An 18,310-nucleotide genomic window follows, 5' to 3' on the forward strand; every position below is an offset into this window, starting at 1 on the left:
ATTAAAAATGTGTTGTGTGGTGATCACCATAATCAGTTTCAGAACATGTTATCCTATTGTGTTTAGCTCCCCAGGTCCACTCTCTTAGGTAATTGTTAATCCACTTTACTGTATATGTAAATCTACCCATCCTGGATCTCATATACAGAAAATCATGCAAAATACAAACAAAACAACCATGACAAAACACAACAGCGAAATATCAGTGTAAATGAAAGCAGAAAACATTGAAAATAAATATTTTAAAAGGGCCAACGGGAGATGAAAGGATAATGTGTTACATTTTAACCTAACTACATCTGTCACCATCCACTTTCTAGTTCTCTCTGTCTGTTAGCAAAGCCAACCACATTCCTAGGCTGTGGTCCGAGGGGCTTCACTGGAAGCTTATTTCTGTGGGCCCCTGAGAATGCATTTGGGGCATCTGCTGTCATCTACAGACTGTTTATTTGCATCAAAGTTTTTTTAAAATCCCAAAGAATCAATAGAGTCAAGGAATTCAGTTTAGTCAGAGCACCGTGTTTGTAGAAACTATCCATATTTTCTCTTAAAATAGTCATTAACCAATAGTATTTAAATATGTTAATAATAAATGTACAAATTTGAATAATCTAATGTAAATTGGTAAGTTAGTAAAGTTGATTGCATATTTGAGAACAAAAAGAGGGACATCTAATACATTACTATGGTATGAAGAAGATATTTCAGTAATCTAAATCAAGTATTAGAAAAATTGTCTTGAAAGAGAATTTGTATCATTTAAGTGGGGCAACAGGAAAATCGCATGGTTTCTCCTTTTTCCACAAAGTCCAGTAGAGTTAATCCGTAGGTAGACTTGTGGATGATGCACAAGAAAGAGGGTTGTGCTGGTGATCTTCAAGGCATGGTACCCCAAATGTTAGAAGCAATATTCTGAAAGAGCAAATTGTCTTTCCCTTTAAAAATGCACTATCTTAATTAATTTACAATGTTTTCAAATGTACACCAAAAAATATACAAGAGATATATTATAGCTAGTGGGAGATTTGTTGCCCAAGAAAAACACAGTTAGCTTTAAGGGAAGATATACCCATAACAAACCATCTAGGAAGAATTTTGTAGAAATAAGAGAAAAGTTAATAAACAATGAAATCATGAAATAAAGGAAAGATTTTTAATGAATTGGAGAACTTAAAAAAAAGTATAGGCAATAAAATAAATAGGCACTAGATAACACAAACCATGTTTATTAAAAATGTATTCATTAATGGAAATTTTCACCACAATTATTTCTCAAGCTAGCATGCAACATTTCTTCTGCATTTTATTACCAAACACTTGAAGTTATCTGCTCATAATGTGTCCTTAACATTTATTTTTGTAAATCCACACAAAACATCTTTCTTTTATCAATCTGTCAAAAGTGCCTTTGTCAATCTAAATAATCCTAATTCTAATTAAGGAATCTTACATCATTAAAAATGTTACTCCATACTTTGATTCAACACAGGCAATGTTTTGCCTTCCTGAAAATTATGTTTACTTTGGTTTTAGTACAAATGCCCCTCCTTATTTCCTGCCCACTTTAACAGTCTGTGTGTGCATGTGTTAGGATACGCACACGTGCCTTCCTAACTTTCTGATTCCTTATCTTTCCTCTTCTCTCTTTCCCTCTCTTCTCCTTTACTTCCTCCCAAAATATTGGAGGTGTTTCTAGTGTTCTGGATTTAAATGTCAATTATAGGTTTAGTCTCACTTCAGTGTTTAATAGACATTAAGATTTTACTCCATTTATTTTATAGTCTGTCTCCTTATAGATTGCTTTGTCTCATTTAGCGGCAATTTCACCTTAAATTTCCTCTGGTTAAAAACAACAAAAACCGTAAGATGTAAACTAACAAACAAAAACAGGCAACAATTTGGTATCATCCCTGACCATTAACCCATTTATTTCAATCATCTTGCTCAATATGCTAACAGAACTCATCCCTAATATTACTACCTTCAAAATGCATATCTATCTTTTAAATTTTACCATCACTAGTGCTATAACTCTGTTCTCACAATTATCTCTCCTATACATTTTGAAAACCTTCTTTTACTTGTATTCATTATGTTTATGCACAATTATGTTCCATTAGTGAATACTAATGTTCACTTTACATTTAAATTTTGGTTGAATATGTGCTTTCAGAACATTCCTCTTTCTCCCTTTCCTCTTCTATTGTTTGCTGATATTCATGTATCCCTCGAAATATGTATGGAGAACTCTTCATCACGTGTTCTTGAAAAATATTATTTGAAAATGTTATTTTCCTCTTACATTTACAAATTAACTTAGAATTATGCTGTACTTTCATAGTAACGTATATTACACCTTGGAAAGAGTTTCTCAGTAGTTTTATAGCAATTGGTGTGGTTTGTACCATCTTATAGTCATTACATGCTACTTTCATTCAGTATTCCACCCATTTGCTATGTGTTGCAGACAGTGCATACTGCATCATTTGAATGTCTTCTTCTAAGGCATGCTTAATGTCTTTGAAAGCTTTAAGAGTACTTTTCTATGTACAAACAAAACATACAAAACATTATGTGTACTTGGCTAGTAACTACAAAATGTATGATTCAAAACCACCAACATTTCCACAGAGGAAAGATACAGCACTCTGCTCCTGCAAAGATTAATAGTATGAAAACACTATGTGAAAATTAGTCTCTGTTGTATGGCCAGTGATTTTGTGATGAATTGTACAACTCAGTTTAGAAATATCTTGACAGATCCTGAACAATTAGCTTTTTTCCCTATGAAATAAAGTACATTTCTTCACATATCAGAAATTGTTTAAAAATGATTTCCTATGTTTACACTTTGTTTTCTGTGCTTTTATTGTAAAATTATTTTCACCCAACAGAGTCTCTTGAATTGGTTTATCTATTATTTTTCTATTCTTTCATTTGTTATTGTATTTTATATAATAGATGTTTCTTTGATATTATCTGTATCATTTGTTGCCAAGTATCTGTGTTTTGCAGGAAGCTTTGCTGGTTCTCTGCATTTGCTAAGCTCTTTTTATAGTTTAAAGCAACTTTTGCACACAAAACTCGTATTAATTTTCATTGGTGAAAATTTAAATACATTAATTATTCACATAATTATACTCCATTTATAAAGGACATTGAAAATGGTATATCTAGCTCAATATCTCCAATTCATTCAAATAATTAACAATATAGAGTTATATTACTGTAAGGTGAGAGAATGGATATTAAAGGATAATTGTGTATTTAGGTGTCACCTCAGCAGTTCCAAATCATAGCTATTTATGTACAGCAGAATGAAACTCTGTCCAGCCCTATGCAATCCTCAAAATTAGGTTCATCTGCTTGGGCCCATTGTACAGCCACTATGTCAATCTACCTTGTCAAGTGTCTTCCTCTTCTTCATATCCCTTATATTTTATGAAGATATGTGATGTCTTTTCCCAGGCACTGTTCTCTCCTGATAACATATACAAAGTACCAGATACAAAGTGTTACTATTATTTCTTCTATGGAGCACTTGGCTGTACTTTTTCCAAGATATGTCTGCTATTTGGGGAGTCCCTGGATTTTAAATATTTATTTCCAGCACCATAATTTAAATGCATTGATTCTTCCTCAGTTTTCTGTATTAATACTCAATTTTCACATGCAGATGGACAATTGTAAATATTATTATTGAATCAGGGATACCTGAATACTTAAAGGAACTTTTGCTACTCTTCAACACTTTAAAGGGATCTTCTGCAGTTGATTTACCCAATGAAATGTATTTGACTTTTTGACTGATGTTTCCACATGCATTGATTGTAGATGAAAAGAGGATAAAATCTTTGACAACATTCACGTTTTCTCCATTTTTTCTTGAAGATACCTTTTGGCTAACTACAATAAGTAAGTTACACAAACTAAGAATACAAAGTAAGCTTTGAAAACTGGTCCAGAGAATGTGAAAAGACAGGAAAAGGCAAAAAGTTTCTATTTGGAATTCTGTTTGGAAACGAACTCCAAATGCACTGTGAGTTGACATATTTGTCCATTCTGGAAGTTGACGGATCTAAAGCACAAGGTTTGTCATCAATCGACATTTCACCCTTTTTGAAATGAGAAAACCACTAGAGTTTTTCTCATAGCACTGTCCTTGTAAGCTGTGTTTAATATCACAGCAGTTTCTGGGGCATTTTCCAGAGAAAGAAAAAAATTGCAAAAAAAATAAAAAGGAAAAGAAAAAATTGCACTGTTCTCTTAAATAGGCCATCACAAAAAATGAGGATTGAGTGAAAGTACTTGCATGAAAAACAGTCACTTTGACCAGAGAGACCCTTCCCAGGCGATGCCACTGCGTGCACTAACTCAGAACGAGTTGCTTGATGCTTGTCTAGTGGGAATCCATACTCCGAAATCTCGGCTCACCCAGGAGTTCTGGGTTAATTTTGGTACCCTTGCATATGTATTGCAGTCGACAGATGATTTTATGTCAACTAGACACTCTCTGGTGATGTATTGTTTACTCACTGGACTGTGACCTAGAGGGTCCGAAGTTCCAAGCAACTAAGTTTTGTGTGGGAGACACAGAAAGACAGGGATTTCCAAGTTCAGAAACTCACAGGGGCAGTTCTACCTTGACCTATATGTTTGCTATAAGGTGGCATCAAGCTCAAGGCAGGGAGTTTGGCTCTTTGGAGAGATTCCTTGCTAGGGGTATAGTCAAAGCTGCTAATCAAGTGGTCGTTTGTCATCTTTTGGGGTGTGTGGCCTTTTGTATAAGAGCTAGAACCTCTGGAAATACTCTTTCTCTACTGTCAGGATAAATCCAGCCCCTAACACATCATTACAGGTCGGGTAGGCACAATTGTACCGCGATATTAAGTAAACATTATAGTAAAGTCATATAGAGCATGAGAGATAGAGGAGTGGTTGAAATAATGGTGTCAGACACATTTCATGGTAGCAATGCTCACCTGAGTCTCGTTTGGTGGTAGAGAGAGAGAGAGAGAGAGAGAGAGAGAGAGAGAGAGAGAGAGAGAGAGAGAGAGAGATTGATTAAATGCCCACCAAGTCTTTTATATTCTCTGGGGATATGCAACCCCCCTAATTATAGGCGAAGACATACTTCACAGGAAAGTGTTGTGCTATTGGTAATACAGTAATGTGAGGGGGATGTTCTAGGGGTATACAAGCAATAGGAAGAGGAGGGATTGGGGGTATGCATGTGACAAGAAGGGCAGATCCTAGATTCAGGATGGCAGTCTAATTTAGGATGCCACTTAGCTGTTTTGACCTGTTCTCTGGATCTCCATAGAAACCATTATCAGGAGGGTGTGAACCCCACCTACAAGGACCAAGCTAATGGTTACAAGGCTTTAAGTAGAGGTAGCCCATTGTCCTTAGCAGCAGGGAGCAGGCCTACCAGTGGTGGGACTAGACAGTAGTCTGGTAGCTGACTGTCTTCAGGGAAGTTTACCATTAACTACAAGCAGTCTCCTATTTGGGGGAGATGACTTGGGAGAAATCTTTCTGTTTCCCACAGTTAACCCTTCCCTCTCTTCCCTGCCGGAAATCTCCTGGGTTATCCCCATGTAGGTCGCCTGACTGAGAGCTGCTGGTGCCAAGCCATGTCTCCACTGATTTTGTAGCCATGAAACTGCATCCACAGGTCTATAATCTTCCTACTGCCTGGGCCATCAGCAGTCATCTTCCAGGGTCACAAGTATGTGGCTGCATTAGTCAGAAGAGCGACTATTGGGTTAGCATGAGACTTGCAGACTTGAGTTGGACTGGGCTGGGATGATTTCTTGTTATAAAACTCTATCTTTAACCTCGATGAGTGTCCCTGGATTTGTTTCTTTAGACAATCTGGCCCAACACCTGTCGGACAATTTCCCCTAACTACATTATAGGTTTACAGAGAAGAGCAAATTAAGTGATGAAAAAGTGAGGCTTTCTTATATCAGTGAAATCATAACTATGATTCAAAGCATTCGGATGAATAAAATCTAAAATGTTTGAGATAAAATGAAAATGAACATTTCTTTATACATTGCAAATAAATATGCAGAAACCATGGAAAATAGAAGAAGGTGCTGGGTTCTTCAATGAGTAGGTGCTGATGTTGGTGCTGACGAGGAAGCTGGGCCATCTGTGTGCACTGTAGTTTCCTGCTGTGTGTCAACTCTCTGCTGAATGAAATGCCTTTAAATCCAGAGCAACAGGAATAAGTATGTATTCATTTTCTAGTACTTAGCTGTCCGAAAATGTTTTTATTTTGTTGTTTTATATCCCTATTAATTTTGTTACATATTTAAGAGACACATCATTAGCTACTCTTCCATATATCTGAAAAGCATTGCTAAACTCAAACAAAGGAATACTATCATGCCCCTGAAGGATGTGTTCCAAATCCTTCAAAGAAGAGAATCAAATCAGGATACCTTTATGCATGCAAGTTGACTAAAATGACTCATATTTCAGTCTATAAAATGTGAAGCATCTAATCTTTATATTAGTTTTCAATCTGTAATATTAAAAGATGGAGTGAAGAAGTAGCAAACCCTATGAAGAAGTTTCAACAGGAATTTACTTCTTTTGAATTAGTAAATTTTATAGAATATTAAATTCTTTTTAACAGAGCTATAAATCTACTTTTTTCTTTCTCTTTATAGTTCTCATCTGGAATGCCTTTCCTGTTTGATACTGCTTCTTATATCTACTCACTACATCAAAGATTTCTCCAAGTTTATGATGTCAGAAATCCAAAACTTTTAAGGTAGGGAGAAATAGTAAAAAGCTTACTCATTTCTATGAAAAGCACATCTACTGTGTTAAAGAGGCACTATTATTCGCTGTCCTCAAGCCAGCTTTAGCTAACTCTACATTTTTGTTCATCATAATTCAGAACGTGGATTTTATTATTTCTACTTGAGATACACACATCACACAACAATAAAATACTCACACTATTTCATAAACATGTGTTTAATGTTAGGTACTGATGAGTTGATTCAATCGTATAGCAACCCTATTTATAATCAATCAATAAAACTTCTTGATCTGCACATTCCTCAAAATTGTTTTAATATTTAAGCACATTGTAACAGTCAGTGCGTTAACACATCTCATTCAAGTATGCCCTTGTGGGGCTGACATCCACTTTAGCAAGCATGATGTCCCTCTCTAGGCACTAGTCCCTTAATGATGATGAATGCATGAAGACCATGAAGTGGAGTCTCACATCCGTCTGTAAATAATAAAGCATGAGTCTGTAAATAATAAGATTTACTATGCCAGGAATAACACAATCAAGAGAATGGTGTGACATCCATTGCCAAAAAGGGATATTGCAAAATCAATCATAAAGTACTATGCTGTATATAATAGAATTATATCCATTAGCCTTCAAGCTAACAAAACAACCAAATACAGCTACTATTAAAATGTATGCACCAACCACAAAAGCTAGTGAGTAAACATTGAATAATTCTACCAGCCATTTCTGTCAGAATTTGATCAACTTGAAATCAAGACACATTTATAATTATTGGTGATTGGAATGAGAAGGTTAGAAGCAGAGGAGGGAACAGGAGTTAGAAAATATGGTCTTGGTGATGGAAACAAAACTGGATATTCCAGAGAAAATTGTGCAAGACAAATGACTTGTTTATAGCAAATGTCTTTTTTTCAAGAGCAAAAAAGGCTACGACATACCTGGACCTCTCCAGATGCAATACACAGAAATGAAATTGCCTACAGCAAAGGGAAAACACGATGGAGAATCTCAATATTAGCAGCTCAAACCAGGCCAGGGCTGACTGCGGAACAGACCATTGATTTTTTACATATGAGTTCAAATAAAGTTTTTTTAAAAATTAAATGCTTTTAATATATTAAAGAGAGTTCAGCATTCATCATCACAATCAATTTTATATGTTCTTCATTTTTATATCCAGTATTATTAGCTACCCATTCTCTTTCAATCTCCCGTCATAACCCAAATAATTATAAATCTAGTTGCTTTCTCTTTAGATTAACTATCCTGAGTTTCATATAAAGAAAATCATGAAAAGCAACAATAGAAACAAAAGAAAACCCATAAAATCTTCAATTTAAATATAGCAGAATAAATAAAAAATAGAAAATAAAAAAATGGATTACAAGGGAAAACAAATAATAAGAAATGAAATTTGTAATCTGTGTATTCAGTAATGCACTTTCAAGACACTGTGTCCAGGCACAAGACTACTCATAACCTTGGTAAATGTACTGAAGGTGTTCTGAGGATGCTTAGACCATGGGGCTTTGAAAATGGATTTCACTGTCATTTACTGTCATTCCTCACCTCCTTCAAACAAGGTGCTCAGCATTTAAGTTTTAACATAATCTTCCTCTCTGATCTTGGATTTTATTTTAATAATCCTATTATCACACTGCCTGGTTTGATTCTTCATGAATACTTAGCTGATACCTGACTTAGATGGATGCATGTTTAAATACAAGCTCTTAAGACCTAAAATGTTCTTCTTTGTCATAGTCAGGCAATATCTGATCATCATCATATCTTCAGCGATCACTACATGAGGAAAAGTAATGAGCAAGGCCACTTGTAAGAACTAATTGTTCAAGGATAAGGTTTATTGTTAAGTATGAACTAAATATCCATTAGTATATCTAAAATTTATATATGCCCCCTGTACACTTCAGATACACCATCATCAGTTCTTGAGAAAATATACAAATTCCTTGGGACATTTGGTAATTCTAATAATATCAGAAATTTAACCAATAGTAAAATCATTAAAATATTGACAAAAATAATATATAAGTATGAAAGTTTTGAGGACCCTATTACACAGATATTTGACTTGTACACATTAAAATCTTGAGTGACTGAACACAGTATAGGAAAACAGTGAGGGTTGGGCAAAAGGCAACAATTTAATTCATGATGTCAAATTTGCATCTGTAGGATTTTGACGAGTCATAACCAGCCAAGAGAGTATGACAGTAGCAAATATATTGTAGTCTTAAATTGCTAACTATTGGGCACCCTCAAAAGTAAGAAATTTGGACCAAAGTACAATGAGTTATAAACTCACATTCTTGGGATAGCAGTGACGTAACTCTCACACTAGGTTGTTTCAGCCTTAAGGCCAAACGAGTACTTTAATTCATTTAATCTGCTACAGGTGTATTTAAGGTAATTTGGTTCCCTTCGTGGGCTTTCCTAATGGAATCCTTCTGGTGTGGCCTATGAAGAGTGCTGTGTACTTTAGAAAAACAAACTCAAGGATCCAGGTTGCTTACAGCATTTGGCCTGGTTCGCAAAGGACTGAACAGACACTGTCAAAAATGCATGCACAGGAACATAACTCATGGCTGGATTCTCACACTGGGGAGGTCTACCAAAGTAATCAATCATTTTTCCCAATGCCATGTGCCCAGACTTGAGTTACCTACTGTGGCAGTTACATAATCAGGTGTCAATTCGGGACTTGAGAGGATTAAGAGTGAAGGGGTGGTGTCTAGTTTGTCAATTGGGATAGAACCAGTAAGGGCTGTGTGTGGGCATGGCCTTCCCCTGAGGATTCTGCGAACTCCTGTATTTCCTCCTTGGAGGCAGGAGACACTCTTTCGTTTCTCACTCCCTTGGAGACTCTCTATAGCCAAGGCTCATTTCCTCTGAGGCATTTCTGAAGCTACCCTAAGGCAGTCGGACCTGAAGGAGCCATGTGGAGACCCGTCAGCACTGAGATGCTTACAACACCATTGCATCCACAGGACTTCCAAACTGCTGGCCTGTGATCGTCCTGCATTTGGCATCATTGCATGCATTTCATGAGTCTGAAGAAGACTTTATAGATTGGTATCGACATGCAGGATAATATCAAACTTATGGACTTGATCTGGATTGGGCTGGGATGCTTTCTCAATATTCAATTGCTCATGTGTATAAAGCTCTTTCTTATACCTATATCAGTGTCCATGAATTTGTTTTTTCTAGATTAGCAAGTCGGGCACACCTATAAACAGTGTTCAAATATGTAACCTGCTCAGAGACAGAAGTACCCAGCCTTTTCTGGTCATGAATTTCCATAGAAATTAGCTAGCACCATTGTAGGAGCTTATATTTATTTGGGGTGATCCTAGGTAATGCTATGTGGCAGGAATTTTCTCTCCCTCTCCCCATGATATGAAAAAAAGAACCTAGTTGAGGTGAGGCATTTTACGGGGAAATGGTTTTGAAAATATACAAATAAGGAAGTGATAGTTCATAAGCATTGAATAAGGGAGAACAAAGAAAAATTGGCGCATTGGATTATGGTGCTCGCAATTAATAGTGAAAATATCATGAGATGTCAAAAGAACAGCAAAGCTACCTTGGATAAAACACAGTCAGAAGGCTCCTTAGAGGCAAGGGTGATGAGACTTTTACAGTTATTTTGGACATTTTGAAGGGAGAAACCAGTCCCTGGAGAAGGGAAAGTAGACGGGCAGCAAAAAAGAGGAAGGCCCTTAAGGGGGTGGATTAACATTATGGCTGCAAAAATCAATCCTCACAACTGGACTGATCTGTAATATCATGATACATGAAGGAACATTTGAGTGGTCAAGGATTTTATCTGACTTGGATCCCGTGTTATGCCAGGTTGACTAAAGAAACAAATCCGGACACGGTCATGCATGTGTAAGGGAGTGCTTCAAGTGGAAAAATCATTATAAAGCAGGAAAACATCCAAGCCCTGTCCAGATCGAGTCCATAAGCCCAATACTAGTCCAGAAGTCTGATACGAATCCATATACACCTCTTCAGACTTACACAGCTATGTGCAATGTTGCAGAATGAAGGAAGATCACAGGCCAGCGAGTGCAATATCTTGTGTATCCAACGACATTGAAAGCATCACAGGACTCAGGCAGGTCTCAACTGTGCTCACCAACAGGAAGGTGAAGGCAAAGAGAGGGGGAGGTTCTAGACCTTTCCCCATGGCTAGAGGGGATCTGCCAGTAGCTTAATCTGACAGTGCTTCTCAACCTTCCTAATGCTGCGACCCTTTAATAGAATTCCTCATGTTGTGGTGACCCCCCAACCATAAAATTATTTCCGTTGCTACACCATAACTGTAATTTTGCTACTGTTATGAATCAGGCAACCCCTGCAAAAGGGTCATTTGGCTCCCAAAGGGGTCATGACCCACCCTCTGCAGTTGGGTTTTGGGTTCCCTCTGTCCTCCACAGCCTAACAACTGGTTGTTCACAATTTTAGCTACAATACTTTCTGCTTCATCACATTTGAACTTTATTATTGTCACCTTTGATTTCTTTTTGTTCTGTAATGATTCTGGCTTTGACTTTGGGCCTGGTTTTGAATCAGAGGGGTCTCCAGGACAGTCTGGTGGCTGTGATGCTAACATCAAAGTCAGTAGTTTGAAACCACCAGCTGCCCCTCTGCCCTAAGTTGTTAAGTTGTTAAGGGAAGTGTAGCATTTTATTTTACTCCTCTCAAGAATTCCAATCTTGGAAACACACAGGACAGTTCTACCCTGCCCTACAGAATTGCTTTGGGTCAAAATGGACTTGATAACACTTTTACTCTGTTATTGTTCCTTTATTTGCTAAAGAGCATAGTTTTCTGGTTCCCATTCACAGTGGAAATGTTTTCCCCCCAGTGAGGGAGATGTTGGTCAATGGGTTATCATATATGTCCTTTATTATTATTATTGTGGTGAGAAATTTCCCTTTAATCCATATTTTATTGAGTATTTTTACCAGAAATGGGTATTGGATATTGTCAAATGCCTTTCTGTGTGATTTATATAATTATAAGGTTCTCATTCCTTTTCTAGTTTATGTGGTGGTTCATTGTTTTTCCTAATGTTGAGCCATCCTTGCTTACCCATACAAATTCTAATTGGTCCTGGTGTATTATTATCATTATTGTTTTGTTGTACTGTTGGATTTTATTGCTAGGGATTTTGTTGAGAATGATTCTGTCATGTTCATGAGGGATATTGTTCTTCTGGAGTCTTTGTTTAGGTATCAGGATTTTGCTTACTTCGTAGAATGAGTTTGATAATGCTGTGTCCTTTTCTGTATTGAGGAGTAGTTTATAGAATTGGCGACAGGTCTTCTCTGAATACTTGATAGAATTATCCTGTCACTTGACCTAGTCCTGGAATTTTCTTGGTTCAAAGTTTTTGCTAACTCACTTTATATCTTCTTTTGTAATGCATCTCTTGAGGTTCACCCTGTCAATTTGCATTAATTTGGGTATGTGTGTTGGTTACAGTGTCCATTTAAATCTTGTTGGATCTGTTGTGATGTCACACTTTAATCTCTAATTCTAGGTATTTGTATCTTTCATTTTTTTCTGTTAAACTTACCAGTGTGCTGTTACTTTTGTTAGCGCTTTCAAAGAACCATTTTTTTGGTCTTCTTTTCCAAAGCATGTATCATGACCTAAGTTTTATGATTGCTCTTCTCTTGGTGGCTGAGGCTTTATTTTGTTACTCTTTCCCTGGTTGTTTGAAGATGTCTTAAGGTGTTGATTTATGATTTCTCCTCTTTTTATCGTGTGTGTCTTCTGATGATTGTTCTTGTTGTTTCTCAAAGGTTTGGGTATATTGTGTTTTTGTTCTCATTTGTTTCAAGGAATTTTAATATTGCTATCACTTATCTATTACATAGTTGTTTAAATACTATGCTGTTCAGTTTCCTTGTGCCTGATTTTATGCCCTGATTCTATCTACTGTTGATTTCTAGGTAGGTGGAAATAGATTGTAGGGTCTAAGTGCTTTGCAATTTATGAAAGTTGTTTTGTGGTCTATTTTAGAGCATGTACCATTTGTGGTGGACAAGAATGCCACTGACTGTATTCAGTGTAGTTTTCTGTATCTGTCTAGTTGACTGTGTTGTTTAGTTCTTCTGTTTCTTTTTTGAATTTTCCTCCTTATTATGTGTCTTTTCTTGAAAATGGTATTTCAAAATTTTCTATTATTGTTGTGCTATTAATTTATCCCCCTTTGTGAGAATGTGATTGATGTATTTCAAGTGTTTTTAATTGGGAATATATATGTGGAACATGGCTATAAATTCTTGTACTATTCCTTTAATTATTGTATAGAGTACATTTTAATATCTCATGATATCATTAGAATTATATTTTAAAATAATTAGTACTACCATTCTTGTTTTATTATGGTGCCATTGGCTTGGCAAACTTTTCTTGATCCCTTGAGTTTTCAGTTCTTTTCTTTGATCTTTAGTTTTGTCTCCCATAGGCAGCATAAAAATGAATCAATTTTCACTCCAGTGTGCTACTCTTCACTTCTTTATTGATACATTTGATCCATAGCATTCAATTTTATTTTAGAGACATCCAGTTTGGTGTTGCCATTTCTTTTATATTTGATTTTTTTTAAATTTGGTATCTATTTTTCCTCTATTTCTGTGTTCTTTGCAGAGCTGTGTGTACTGGGTAGGTTTCTGGCTGGTGTTTTCCTGCATGTTGCTCTCATGTTTGTCTGCTGTTGCTCTTGATTTTCTGTCCATATTGTCTCCATTAATATTTTGGGTCGGAAAGGATAAAATTGGTCTTATCTTTATACCATTATTTTGTTTTTTAATCTTTATTGGGGGAAGGAGGTGCAGGAAATACCTTATTTCTGCCTTTAATTGAAGGATATTGGGAGTTTATTTCAGGATTATATATATATGCCACTCAATATTCTTGCTTGCATGGTTTCTGTTGAGAAATTCAACCTTATTCTTATGGATTTACCTTTGTAGGTGAATGTTCATTTTTCCCTCGTTTCTCTCAGGATTCAATTCTTTTTCCTGAAACTCGACTGTTTGATACACACACACACACACACACACACAAGTGTGTACCCCCCCCACCCCCCAAGAAACCATAAAAGTGCTCCGCTGGGAGGAGATTCCTTAGTATGCATTTTTCCACTTGGAGAGCATCAAACAACTCACTGAGTTATTGAAACCAGTGGCATCTTATGTGAAGATTCTCTCTGTTCACAGCAAATTTTTTTATAAAAGAAATTTCGCTGAAAACTTAATTTTTTTGATGGCCAATTTAAAAGAACATAAATTTTGGTTTTGCTTGGGAAAAATGATACAGAAACTGCTCTGATGTTGATCACAACTTATAAGAACACTGGTATGTGAAAAACTCAAGTGAAGGAGAGGTTTTCTCATTTTAAGAAGGTGAAACATTGATTGATGATAAACCTCATTCTGGACATCCATCAGCTTCCACAATGGATGAAAACGTTGACAGATTCCATGCACTTGTAGTCAAAGACCAACACCGGGCCACTGAAGAGCTGGCGATGTTATCTGGGGTATCTTGGAGCTTGGTTCAGATTTTGTAATGAGAAGGGTCGCTGTGAAATGTGTGCCTCTGGCTCTGACTGACCAGCAAAAAGAGCCTTACATGGAAACATGCTGTGCTTTGAAATTAAAGCTCTGAAGAGACCCAGAATATTTTTTGAACATCATTACTGGTGACAAGAAAGGGTGCTATTCTTTTTTTCTTTTGAACATTTTACTGGGGGCTCATACAACTCTTATCACAATCCAGACATACATCCATTGTATGTCAAGCACATTTGTACATTATTCTCAAAACATTTGCTTTCTACTTGAGTCCTTGCTATCAGCTCCTCATTCCCTGGTCCCTCCCTGCTCCCCTCTCCCTCATGAACCCCTGATAACTTATAAATTATTACTATTCTGTCATATCTTACACTTTCCAATGTCTCTCTTTACCCACTTTTTGTTGTCTGTCCCCTGGGAAGAGGTTATATGTAGTTCCTTGTAATGGGTTCCCCTTTTCTATCCCACCTTCCCTCTACCCTCCCGGTATCACCACTCTCACCACTGGTCCTGGAGGAGTCATCTGTTCTGGATTCTCTGTGTTTCCATTTTCTATCTGTACCAGTGTACATCCTCTGGTCTAGCCAGATTTGTAAGGTAGATTTGGGATCATAATAGTGGTGGGAGTGGGGTGGGGGAGAAGCATTTAGGAACTAGAGGAAAGGTGTAGCTTCATCATTGCTACACCACATGCTGACTGGCTCCTCTCCTCCCTGTGACTCCTCCGTAAGAGAATGTCCAGTTGCCTACAGATAGGCTTTGGGTTCCCTAACTGCTCTCTCCCTCATTTACAATGATCTGTTTTTTGGCTCTTTGATGCCTGATATCTGATCCTTTAGACACCTCATGATCACACTGGCTGGTGTGCTTCTTCCATGTGGGCTTTGTTGCTTCTCAGCTAGATGGCTGCTTGTTTACCTTCAAACCTGTAAGACCGCAGATGCTGTATCTTTGGATAGCCAGGCACCATTAGTTTCTTAGCACATTTGCTTATGCACACATTTGTCATCAGCAATTATGTCCGGGAAGGTAAAGGCTGTGAAAGCAAACATCAATCAAGCCAGTGGAAACTCCATCATTGCCCTTCCCCCGATGAATCCATCAACTGAAATCAAAGGTTGTATTTTTTTTATGTGCGGGGGATAGTGCATTTGGAGTTCCTTCCATCAGGTCAAAATTTTAATTAAGCTCTATATTTAGTGGTTCTGAAAATTTTGTAGCAATGTGTGACAGAAAAGACCTAATTTATCTCAGATGGGGGCCTTACTGTGCCACCACGTCAATTCATCAGGTCACACAGTCTTCTCAGGGCACCAGATTTTGACAAAAACTACTTGCCTCTCTTGTCCCATATACCATACTCACCTGACCTGGCTCCCTGTGAATTTCCTTTTGTTTCCACGAATGAAGAAGGATATGAAAGGAGAGGGATCAAATGATATAGAAGAGGTGAAGAAAAAAAAAACAAACAAAGGGAATTGCTGTCTGCCATCCAAACAGATGAGTTTGAAATATATTTCCAAGTATGGAATCACAGATATAACAAATTTATTAAGTAATGGAGAGTACTTAGAAAAGAGAGAGAAAATTAAAGAGAAAAAAGGAACATAATTAAAGAGTAAAAGGTAGAGAAGAAGAGGAGAAAAAGTTTATAGGCCAGGTGTGACTTGTGGAGGTGAAGTTCTGTTGCTTTGAAAATGTGTATACATGAATCTGTGTTATTGAGGTTGCACTGACAGAAGACGGGAGTAAAATGTGTATTGATGTGGAATACACAGTTCTGTGGGGTATCAGCATTCGTGTGCATATCTGTCCCTGGAGCATGTGTGTCCTGGAAGTGGGTGTTACACAGGAGGAGAAAGGTAGAAAACAAAACAGTAAACAGAGCAAGCACTGTTTGGAGGAAACAATATGGAATGAGAGCAAGAGATTCTATGCCCAGCAATTGGCACCAGCTGAGATCCATGCAGGGTCACAGTAGTCTTTCAGGCAAGCTGAGTCGGGGGACAGTGGGAGCTAAGAAAGAGAAGCTCCTTGCTGGGATTAGTGGTTACGCCCGGTGCCTCTGTGCAGGTGTGAGGGTAACCCAGACTTTGAGAAACTTTACTCTCCTGATCTTTTCATTTGTTTTGCTATTTTCTGAAAGTGTAAGGTTTCCTTTTAAATGTGTGTGAGTGTTTTAAGTTGTCTCTAGAAGGTCTTCCTCTACTTGTAACCTAGCAACTAGGTCCCCAGAAACTCTTTTGCATGGGACATTTACATAGAACACGGGTGGAGTTTCAGTGCTGACTAATATTATTGCTGTAAGTAAATTGTGTCCATGGTTTTGAATATAGTTAAATTCCAAATTCAAAGATCTGGAACACAAGGAAAGCTGTATTCAGGGTCCAGGGCCACAGTAAAATATGTCCAAAAGGCAGAGTATGTCTTCCTGCTTCTATGCATTCTCAGTAAGGAAATGAATGTTACAAAAATTAGGCAGTGGTTAATTATCACTTATTTCTGTGCTAGAGAGGACATTAAAAATCAGTTGAAATTTTTAATTAAAAGACTTGTGATTTACATATTTTTTTTGAAATCTTCTACACGATTAGTTAATAGCGTATTAAAAACAATGAAATTTGTTTCCATTCTTTTTCTGTGAAAAATGGTAGAGTTGGAATTTGCTTAGATGTTGTTTTGAAGTTAGCCTTCTTTGTATGGGGCAGTGTAGTAGGTGCTCCTACGTGGTGTGCTAGCCAGGCGGCTCTCTCAGACCCTCAGCAGACACTTCAGAGAGAGAGACGAGGCTACCTACTGCTGTCCATGTTTACTACCTGGCAAACCCTACGCACAGTTGCTAGGCAGAGACTTCTGCATCGAAGTGGGTTGGGATGCACTCATGTGAAAACGCAACCATAAAATGCATAAAAGAGATAAACTAAGGAGAAAAACTTTCTTTCCACTGCTAATATTTAGACCTGCCAAAATGTGTTAGTCTTTCTCTACATTTGCTAATGTATTTTCTGAAATGTGAACAGTTTTGATTTTTCATTTCAGCATTGATTTGAAAAAAAATATTTCTTTTCAATTTAATTTACAAGCCATTGCTGAATGGATGCACGCAATAATCTTTTACTCTACTTTTCTACATTGTTTCATTTTTTATGACTTGGCATTTGATTTTCTGATTATCAATCATTTATTGGTATAGCTTAGAAACTATCTCCTTAAACCTGTGACCACTTTGATAAATCTCTTTAGCCACTTCCTTCCCTGGGGAATTATTTTGAAAGTTGTTCCTTCTCATGGAGAGAGTTGACAGGCCCACAGCTGAAGCTTTTAGCGATGCTCAGATAGTCAATGTGCTATATAGTCTCAAAACTTAAACACACCTATATGCCAAGTTCCTTAAGTCAAATCTCTTTGAACAGCGAAGTGGAAAATAAAAGTTCAGTTTTCCACAAAATTGTTGGCTATTGTACACTAAATATTGATACTTCCTTGGAGCCAGGTTGATACAATGTTCATTATCCTTAGTCTTGTACATCTTTAGTAAGACCCTTTGGTGTCACAAATGATTTATGCAAATTCCTAATCTAAAGTTTGGCAGTTCAAGGATACCTGATCACTTGGAGTGTTAGGGTAAGTGAGAGGAGAACTGGTCCTCTTCTACAAAGAATAGAGTCAAGAAAATCCAAAGCAGTAATTGTACTCTATCCTTGGATAACCTGAATTTGAAATTGACTCTAAAGTAATTAATGCCCTTTTGCATTAGAGTCAATGAATATTTTCAATATATTGAGTAAGAGAGACACATTTTTGAGAAAGACTTCTAAAGGAGGGTGAGGGAGAAGTTGTAGCATGAAGGTATTATGTCAAAACAGACAACCTACCATCTACTTAAGGAAACATTAGTAACTAA

At 37.0% G+C, this 18,310-nt stretch overlaps 1 pseudogene; it reads left to right on the forward strand.

The window, feature by feature from the left end:
• LOC142461085 (general transcription factor IIH subunit 1 pseudogene) overlaps nt 1–18,310 on the forward strand; it is a 48,362-nt pseudogene that overhangs the window by 15,943 nt on the left and 14,109 nt on the right.

The sequence above is a fragment of the Tenrec ecaudatus genome, chromosome 11, assembly GCF_050624435.1.
Source record: "Tenrec ecaudatus isolate mTenEca1 chromosome 11, mTenEca1.hap1, whole genome shotgun sequence".
Taxonomy (NCBI): Eukaryota; Metazoa; Chordata; class Mammalia; order Afrosoricida; family Tenrecidae; genus Tenrec; species Tenrec ecaudatus.